Here is a 10,032-nt window from a genome sequence, read left to right on the forward strand (position 1 = left end):
TCTCTTAGTCTTCCAAGGATCCTGATAACAGTAAGGGTGTGTTGGGAGGATTAAGCAAATTAAATTGGTAATAGTTTCCAGAATAGGATGATATATAAAAACAGAAAGTTTAAAAAATTATTTTGGAAAATTATTCATTCAAATGTCATATGCCACCTTACACTGTGTTTGTAGAATCAATGCAAGCAAAAGGAATTTATTTTTTTTTCTTACTTCAAAATAAATTTAAGTTTCACAGTCTAGTACTTTCCCAGTACAGGCAGCTTTAGATGGAAGAATAATGGACCCCACACAGACCTCTCAACTCCCAAAATAGACCTGTGAGATTCAAGACATTTCAGAGGAAAAAAAAAGGCTCCACCATAGTTTCTTTTCTTACAGGTACAGTAGAAATAAAATGATTTCCATTTGTTTCCGCTGTCATTTTAGCCACCTCAAGAGCTTCATTATTTCTTCCTGTTTTCACCTTCCTCCCTTACCCTCCCCACCTCCTGTTTTCTCTCAAGATTTTTTCACAGTTCCTGGCTAAGAAGTAAACTTGTAAATTACCTGACAATAAGAGTCAGAGGATAAGTAAATCACCATCCAGTCTGATAGGAAAATCAAAATGTTTGTGATATGTCAAACCTTTAACAAGTCAACTGCTTCTTTTAAAAAAATGTGTTTGCTCTGTTTCATGCTGAGAAGAACCTAGTAGTTCCATGAATTTTGTTTAAATGTGAAGGTAAAAGTCACAATGTCAGTAGGCTGCAAGTTATATATCAACCACCTAACAGATGATTTAAAAAAAAAATTGATTCCAGGGGCGGCTGGGTGGCACAGTGAATAGAGTACTGGCCCTGGAGTCAGGAGCACCTGAGTTCAAATCTGGCCTCAGACACTTAACACAAATACTAGCCGTGTGACCTTGGGCAAGTCACTTAACCCCAATTGCCCTCCAAAAAGCAAAAAAAAAAAATTGATCCCATAAGTTCAGAACCCTATAGAACATGGCAGACTTCTCTCAGACATTTATTCCCCTCTTTATGCCTTGCACACAGTAGGTGTTTAATAAATGTTCATAGAATTGAATGAAGTTTTTTTTTAAATTTCCATAGGATTGAAGTTTAAATCCATATAACCTGAATAAATGGTGCTTTCTCTTTGATAGCAGAATTTTTTTTTTCTATGTAGTTTTCAGAATTATTCGTCACTTGGATCTAAAACAAGTAAACAACAACAATATGGAAAAATCCTAACCCCCACAGTTTGGTCCCCAGAGCTCTTATTCCCTCTTTCATTAATCTAGAAGAAACAAGCAGAGGTGGCTAGGCAGCACAGGGAGTAGAGCACCAGCCAGGAGTCAAATTCATCCTCTGGCACTTAACACTTACTAGCTCTGTGACCTTGGGCAAGTCACTTCAGCCCAATTGCCCTGCCTTCCTCCCTCCAAAAATAAAAAAAGAAACAAACAACAAAACGAACCCAGAGTTGTTATTCGGACCCTTCTTCATTCATGACAATTGTTTCCCATTTGATTTATCTCCTGTGGTATATAGAAGTTAGACTGACAACTTTATGAGAGTGGGTGGGAAAATAAATTTCTAACAGGTAAACAGCTAAAACCTCTCACATTTTAAATGGCTTATTCATTTTGTACCTATTTCGTGTGCTCTGTGCTTAACTTCTCACTGTTTCAGACCTTCTGTTTGCTTTTTCTCATGTTCTCTCTTCCTGTAATGATGTTCTCCTCTTGTCCACTGCCAAAATATTTTGGAGATACTCAGTTTCCCAGAGTTAAGGCCCAGTAAGCAGACTGTTTCCTGAGCTTGGCATAACAATGATCCTTTGTGCTCTGGATGATCTCACCCTCTGGCAAAGTGTATTGCACCAGGTATAGACTCCCCCTATTTCACAGGGACCTGAGAGCCAATATTCATTATGTCTCTGACGTGTTCATAATCCCTATTCCTTTGATTGTACTCCTATTCCTGTTATAGAACTCTGGTCTATACCCCATGGAGTAATGATGATCCCCAAGAGTTGGGATGTAAAAATGATTATGTCATGGTCTAGCCCACTTATGTACATAAGTATTACCTGTACCCCAACACGTTGAGCCCTCCTACTCAGGAGCACTTCCACTTGCAAGTGTTTTCCTCATTCTGAAATTACTGAAACTACGACTCAATTCCTGACACACCTGCCTCTGGCCTGCTCTGTTCGGGCCCCAGCCATTCCCGGGTTAGAGACCAGTCCAGCCTGTACTTCATTCAAAATTCTGTTGAGGCTACCTATCAAAAATCCTACCCCTCTTACAAAGCCCAACTCAATTCCTGTCTTTATGAAATCATCCCTTATTCTCTCAACCAGAAGCAATTTCTGTTCTTTGAAATCCCATATTACACCTCTTGTTTGTACTCTTTTATGCATATCTCCTTCTACCTAATAACAATGTATTGCAGTTATTTACCAATCTGACCTCTCCTCTACTGCTAGAGGGCAGGGATTGTATCTTATTAACCTTTGAATCTAGTTGGTAGGTAATAAATGTGTTTTTTCCTCCCCAGGGAATGAATGAATGAAGTTCTCAATCTGTTAAGCAGAGATATTTCACAAACACAGAAAAGTCTTGAAACATTGGATCTTTAGAGACTTGGAAAGAATGAATAATTTTTAAATGAAACATGTCATAATGGATCATTTGATAAGCCTATCAAAGTTGGCAAACCCTCCTATCTTGAAAATGGTAAAAAAAATAAAATAAAACCCTGATGGTTTAACAAAACAAAACAGAAGCCTAATCCATACTATACCTGTAATATCAAACATGATCAGAGAAAATTACTGCAGAGCTTCATTTGATATGAATAACTTTGATGATTTAGAAGAACACAGCAAATCTACTAACATATGCAATCAAACCCACATATATAGTCTCTAGCAGGTTTTAGACTGAGATTCAATTGTGTGTATTCAGGTTTTTGAACTGCAAACTCTTTATCTGGGCAAGGTAAAGAGCTGAAAGATCTTTCATTCTCACTTTCATTTCCAAATCCTCTATTTTCTCTTGCAAATCTCCATAGTAATGTTCTTGGATTGCCATATTATTCCTTTCTTTTTTCTTCTTTCTGTCCTGAAACAGTGAGGCTTACTTGCTCTACATCCAAATAGGCCAAAGGCATGACCATATTAGTCTGGCTGGTTGCTTTAAAGGGAATGACATACCTTTTGCCATATTTGTTCCAGAGGCTCAATATAAATCTCTGGGCGGCTCTGTCCAGATTATAGGTAGACATATAGTAATGAGATAAACAGTCTCTCCAGCATCCTCCTCATCATTAATTCTATTGTACAATGAATCAGACCATTCTAGGTCTCATTAGCCACACTCCCTAACAGCTTGGCCATTTTCAAATGGACTGCTAGTTACACATCATGTGTGCTCAAATATGTCATCAATTCCACATAATTCCCCTAATTGAGAAACTTGTACTTCCATTGCGTCTTCAAAAAGCAATTTCCTAATGACTTATTAAAACAATACTGTCTGCCAGCCTTTCAAAGTTCCACTTTTGCATGGTGTCATGCTATAATTAGTAATACAGCACTGATGATTGAGCTGAATACCAATTTGAGTCATTTTGCACACCTTTAACTGAGTTCTTTTGCTAATGGGGTATGGAACTCTGATTGCTGCTTGCTGCCTGAATGCAACAGCAGTACTTAGATTTTGGGATTACTGTAGCATTTTGATTTTAGCTTCTTAATCTCTTGGAAACATTTGGCAGAAATGAGTCCCAGAGTTCACTATAACAAGATTTAATTGTTGGATTTCTTTACTACTTTTCTCTGGTTCATGAATCTCAAAGGGAAATAATGACCCTAAGATTTTGGGGTCTATGAGGGAGGCTGACATCAGGAATTATGCTTACTTTAGGGATGGAGAAATTGAGGCATGGACTGTGTAAATAACTTTCCAAACATCATAATGCAGGATAGTAAGAAAATAATGAAGAAAATGATCTTGGCATCAAGATAATATTCTGGTCAATAGATTTCTGTGATACATTATTGATTGAGGTATCCAGGACCAATCCTAGGCAAAGTAGAGAAGGTGTCAAAATTTGTCTTTGTCCCCAATTAACCTCCCCCCCACCCCCAGCTCATATCTTCTTTGGTGAGTTCCTTTTTATTAGCTAATTGAAATCATTATCTCAGAGCAAAGACCTAAGCCACATAGCATGAAGAGTAGTAACAGAAGTGTCTCTGCATAAACCTGAGGTAGGATGTCCCACAGATACACATAAACATGAGTGGGAAGAATGAGCATCCACATTGCATACACTAATGAAAAAGTGCAGAGGGAACCCATGTGACTAAGGTCATTGATGTCTGATATTATAATGTTCCAAGCTCTTTCTGTTGCCTTGATGTCCTCACACTGTTCCCTGATGGGCATAGTGTCTCTACTGGGTTGGTTGTTTTACCAGGCTTCTTAAGCCTGCTTTTTAAAAGCAGCTCATCTCAAAAACCACAGCTTTATCTCTGGGCATGCTCTCAGATGGGCACCATATATTTTCTCCTGAGTGAATTTATCTGTTCTAACATTCCATTGCTGGGGGTGGGGGCAATAAAAGGAAGGAGAGGAGTTCTCCCCCTTCTCCCACTGCACTATGGGATAGGCACAAGGGAAAAGAACCGCTTTTTCCCTGTTCCTTATCTGCTACTAGTTGCCTTTCAATAGCCCCCATTTAGCTCTGAGATCAACTATTATGAGCATGGTACAATGGAAAGATCATCGGACCAGGGTTCAAATCTTATCGCTGCCACTTACCTATATGGCTTTTACAAGTCTCTTAACCTCTCTGGGCCTTGATTCCCTTATCTATAAAATCGAGGGGTTGGATTTGATGACCTCGGGGTCCTTTCCAGATCTCTGACCCTATGATCCAATTTACTTCAATAAGTATTTATGAAGTATTTTTTGAATAATACTGGCTCTAAAGGTCTTTACATTCTAGTATGAATGATAAAGAAGATAAACCAATAACTGAAACACAAAATGTAAATCCATTGGGAATCAAACTCCAGTGTCTCCAGGAAACGGGTTTTCCCTTAGAGCATAAGAGCATCAGGAAGCTCCCATGATGCCAGTAATTGGAGGAGTACATTGCTGGATGCCAGCCCCATGGTGTCAGCAACAGAAAACATGAATGTATAAGTGTTCAGGGGATGGAGCGTGGGTGGAATGTTAGTGTATCATTTAACATGATTTGTGTTGTAAATCAGGAATTGAGGGGGATCTATCAGTGACCTACCAAATGAGTGACTGTGTATTGTAAGTGGGAGTATATGGTTGGGGGTGGATTGTATGGCAATTGGAGGATATATTTCAGGCTTTTGGGGAGAATGCCCATGGGTGTTTCTCAGTTGAATCTTTATTTGGGGTACATGGAACAATTGTGCATTAATACAGGGTATAGAAGCAAGCATCCTTAGCCCATAAACAGCTGGCAGCTTTGAGGTGTGTTGGATCCTAGGCCAATCATCATGGAGTAATCCAGACTTATGGGGGCATGGTGACTAAACCTCAGAAAATGTGAATTGCTTGGCACCCATATTGAACTTGACAGTATATATGAGTGGCTACATATCAAAGAGAAAACCACAAGCTAAAAGAGAGTCAAGAATTAAGAAATGCCTTCTGGGGGCAGGTAGGTGGCATGGTGAATAGAGCACCAGTCCTGGAGTCAGGAGGACCTGAGTTCAAATCCGACTTCAGATACTTAACACAAAAACTAGCTGTGTGACCTTGGGCAAGGCACTTAACCCCAATTGCCCTCCACAAAAAAAAAAAAAAGAAATGCCTTCGGACTTGAGGGCTGGGTGGTGCACATCAGAAAAGACTTCAAGGAGAAGTTTTCAGCCCTTTCAGCAGATGGAAAAGATTCTTAGGGCAGTAGAGGGAGAGACACTATATTTCAGGGAGGGGGGAATGACATGAGAAAGGCAAAAAAAGAAAGAAAAAGAAAGGAAAGAAAGGGTAAAAAAAAGAAAGGAAGGAAAGGGTAAGACAAATTCAGGAAACCATGAGTACCCCAGTTTGATTGGAGCATAAGGAAGGAAAGTTGCAAGAGGTAGGATTGTCAAGGTAAACTACAGTCAGATTTCAGAGGGCCTTGAATATGGAGAGGAAAGAACATGGGATTTTAATTACAGGAGTTGGGTTTGATTCTGTCTCTGTTGGTTATCCAGCATATGACCTCATACAAGTAAGGTCTCAATTTTTTTCATCTCTTAAGTAATAATAGCTTGCATTGACATAGGACTTTAAGGGTTGCAAATGCATTTTCTCATAAGATTCTTACAAAAACTGTGAGGATCATGCTAGCATTATCTCCACTTGACAGATAAGGAAACTGAGGCCCAGGGATAGTCAATTACTTGTCCAGGGTCACAAAACTTGTGCTTTTCTAAGGCAAGATTTGCATTCAAGTCTTCCTGACTTAAGAGTGCTCTATTAAGTCAGTGCTCTATTCCTTGCAACATGCTACCTTTCAAAATAAGGATAACAATTCTCATTCTATTTATCCCAGAGGGTTGTTGTTAAGAGCAGAGGTGTCAAATGTGTGACCTGAGAGCCACATGTGGCCCATAATACTCCAGAGTGCAGCCTGAGCCAGATTAAAAGGTAATTCCTAGCTGATTTTAATGTATTTATGCATCAATAAAAAAGAAATATACAAACAGATGTGGCTTTCTAAGTCAATATATGGTCCATGGGGATCCTTATGGTCTCCATTTCTATTTGAGTTTGACATCACTGGTCAAGAGCAAATGAGATAATGTATGTAAATGGCTTTGTAAACTATAAAGTAAATATGAATGTAAATTATCACTATTATTATTGTCTTGAATAACAAGCTGAAGAGTTTAAACTTGATTCTGTTGGTAGTAAGAAGCCATTGAAGGTTTTGGAAGAGGGGAATTCTGTATTTGAGAAGAGAAAGAAAGAAGCAATGAAAAGCAGGAACAATTGAATGAAATCCTTGTTTGGTCTCTTAGGCCTCCCAGCCTAAAATCCAGTTCTATAAATAACTCTTCCACGGCTCCTGTTTTATTTCCTTTTAAAATTCCTCCCTATTGGCCAGGAACTCTTGGCTCGTTATAAAGATAAAATAAAATATAAAATTATTATAAAATAATTTCCTTTAGAGGCAGTGTGTTACAGTGGATGGAGAGCTGTCTTTGGAGTCAAGAAATCTCGGTTCAAGCTCTGCTTCTCATCTCTGTTAGCTGGATGACTGTGGGTAGCTGCTTTAGGCTTTCTGTGCCTCAGGCAACTCTTTAAGAACATAAATTAAGTCAGAGTTGCATATTGGTACAAGTGGACACTGATAAAATAACAGATTCAGACCAGAAAGTCATCTTCTACATTTGCTTCTGTAATGGACAAACAGAAATTCACATAAAATACACCAAAATTTGGGGGGAAGGCATTCTTTTCCACAGAGCACTCCCATATTATCCCTCTTAGGTGACTTGATATCTTCATAAAATTTATCTCTTTGGACCACCCTTAAGAATTTTAGACACCTTGGTAGGCTAATGTGGTGGTAGTGGTATTTGGAGGGGAGGGAATTGTTGTCCCTAAATTCACATCACAAAATAACCAACCATTATGTAGGGAGATAGCTCCATATACCCCTTACCCCACTTGAAAAAGGAATTTTTCCCTATCTTAGCAAACAAAGAAGATTAATTGAATAAATATGATTAAAAGAGCAGGAGTTTAATAATTAGGAAGTTTAGAGGAGAATAAGAAAGAGATTCCATGGAAAGATTTGCAATACAGTTAAAAACTACATAAAGCTTCCCTTCCTTTGGCAGAGAAGTCAAGTATTTTTTTTTTTAAAGAATAAAGTTGCACAAATATTCCCCTCCATTTGATTTAGTTGAGAAGATGATAATAAGAAAGCGTGAGAGTTGATTTAGAATCTTCCCCTATAAAGTAGGGGAATTAATCACAGTATTAGTCAAAAGGTTTAATTGCTATTATTTATTCTTTCATTTCAATGGAAGAAAAACAACCTTAACTCTTGAAAATAGTTCTCAGGTTACAATGGGGCAGATAACTATGCTTCCTTCTTAAAATGCCTAGAATTTTAATGTAGCCACAACATATACCTATATAGCAAAGGAATTTACACCAGACTAAAAAAACAAAAACAAAAACAAACAAACCAGTCTCTTCCCCTCCTCTCCTTTACAAATTCAACCAAATCAGTGATACATAAGTGTATACACCATATGCTCCAGGTAAAATTTCATTTAATATTTGGCACTAACTATTTAGAATTGATTAGTTCCTCATCATTAATGAGGTGCTTTACAACCATTCCTATTAGTTATTCTTTGTACCATCCCTGAAGAATAGGTCACAATTGTGATTCCCAATTTACAGGAAATGAACAGAGAGGTTAAGCAATTTGCTAAAGGTCACACAGTGAGTTGGTGGCAGAGCTGAGATTGGAGTGCACAGTCCCAATAGATAATTTCATTTCCATTGAAATTTTAATGAAAGCTATGTAGTTATTCATTGAGTGTTTCTCATTCAAAATGGAAAATCTCACAGAGGAAAAGATGCAAAGTGTTGTGACAGATACAAGGGAAAAGACATTCATTCTAACTAGAGGTGTAGGGTAGGTTAAAGGAGGGCTTCTTCGAAGGAGTAGCACTAACTGTGGGTCTTGAAAGATGATAAACATTTTTATTTTGTTTTTTGGAGGGGGGAAGGCAGGTTAAGTGACTTACCCAAGGTCACACAGCTAGTAAGTATTAAGTGTCTGAGGTCGGATTTGAACTCAGGTCCTCCTGGGCTCGTGCTCTATTCACTGCACCACCTAGCTGCCCCCGATGAGAAACAATTTACCAGGCAGAAATTTATATTAAAAAATATGCCCCCAAATTTAGGATCACATATTCTTTTCCATATTTCAGCTATAGTTCTTATGGCCTGCATTACATAAAACTTTTTATTTGCTTCACTTTGGTCCAGATCTGTTATTTGATGTGGCAGAACTCTCAGTGTGGAAGTCCCTTTCATCCTTACAGATACATAAACTAGCAAGGGGTGGGGAACCTTCAGCTTCAAGGTCACACGTGGCTCTGTAGGTCCTCAAGTGTGGCCCTTGGACTGAATTCAAACTTCATAGAACAAATCCCGTTAATAAAAGGATTTGTTCTGTAAAACTTAGACTGGGTCAAAAGGCCACACCCAAGGACCTGGAAGACCATCTTCAAGGCTGCAGTTTCTCCACCTCTGGCCTATCAATTTATCCTTAACTTCTATCTAAGCCTTTCTTGGGGGCATAGAGACATTAAGTGGCATTGCCATAATCCAAGGACTAGTATGTTTCAGAGGAAAGACTTGAAACGAAAGCCTCCTGGAATGTTAGGTAGATCCTCTGTCCTCTGAATTGGATTACTTCTCCTGCATATTAACACTTACTTATATAATTTTTGTATTATACTTTTATTGATTTTTTGTGTAAAATAATAATGAATAATAATGATGATAAATTATTCTTTAATTGTTTGAATCTTATATTGACAGTTGATAGTAAACTCCTCAATGGTGAGAACCAAACCTTAGTTGTGTGATTGGGCAAATCACTTAACCTATGTCTGTCTCAGTTTCTTGATCTGTAAAGTGTGAATAATAATATCACTTACCTCCCAGGGTTGTTGTGAGGATAAAATGAGATAATATTTGTAAAGCATGTTATACATTTTAAAATGTTTTAGAAATGCTAGCTATTATTGTTGTGGAATTATTATTATAATTATATTATTGTAATAATATAATTATAATAATATAGCTATTATTCTTAGCTGGAATGCTTATGCCTTTAGCACCCTCTACAAAGCACACTATGTGGTACAGTGGATAGAGTGCTGGCTCTGGAGGTAGGAGGACCTTAGTTCAAATCCATTCAAATTATTAGCTATATGACCCTGGGTAAGTCACTTAACCCTGTTTGCCTCAGT

The sequence above is a fragment of the Petaurus breviceps genome, unplaced genomic scaffold (assembly GCF_028583685.1).
Source record: "Petaurus breviceps papuanus isolate PSGF00001 unplaced genomic scaffold, PetGlider_PUasm1.0 76, whole genome shotgun sequence".
In the NCBI taxonomy this organism is placed as follows: domain Eukaryota; kingdom Metazoa; phylum Chordata; class Mammalia; order Diprotodontia; family Petauridae; genus Petaurus; species Petaurus breviceps.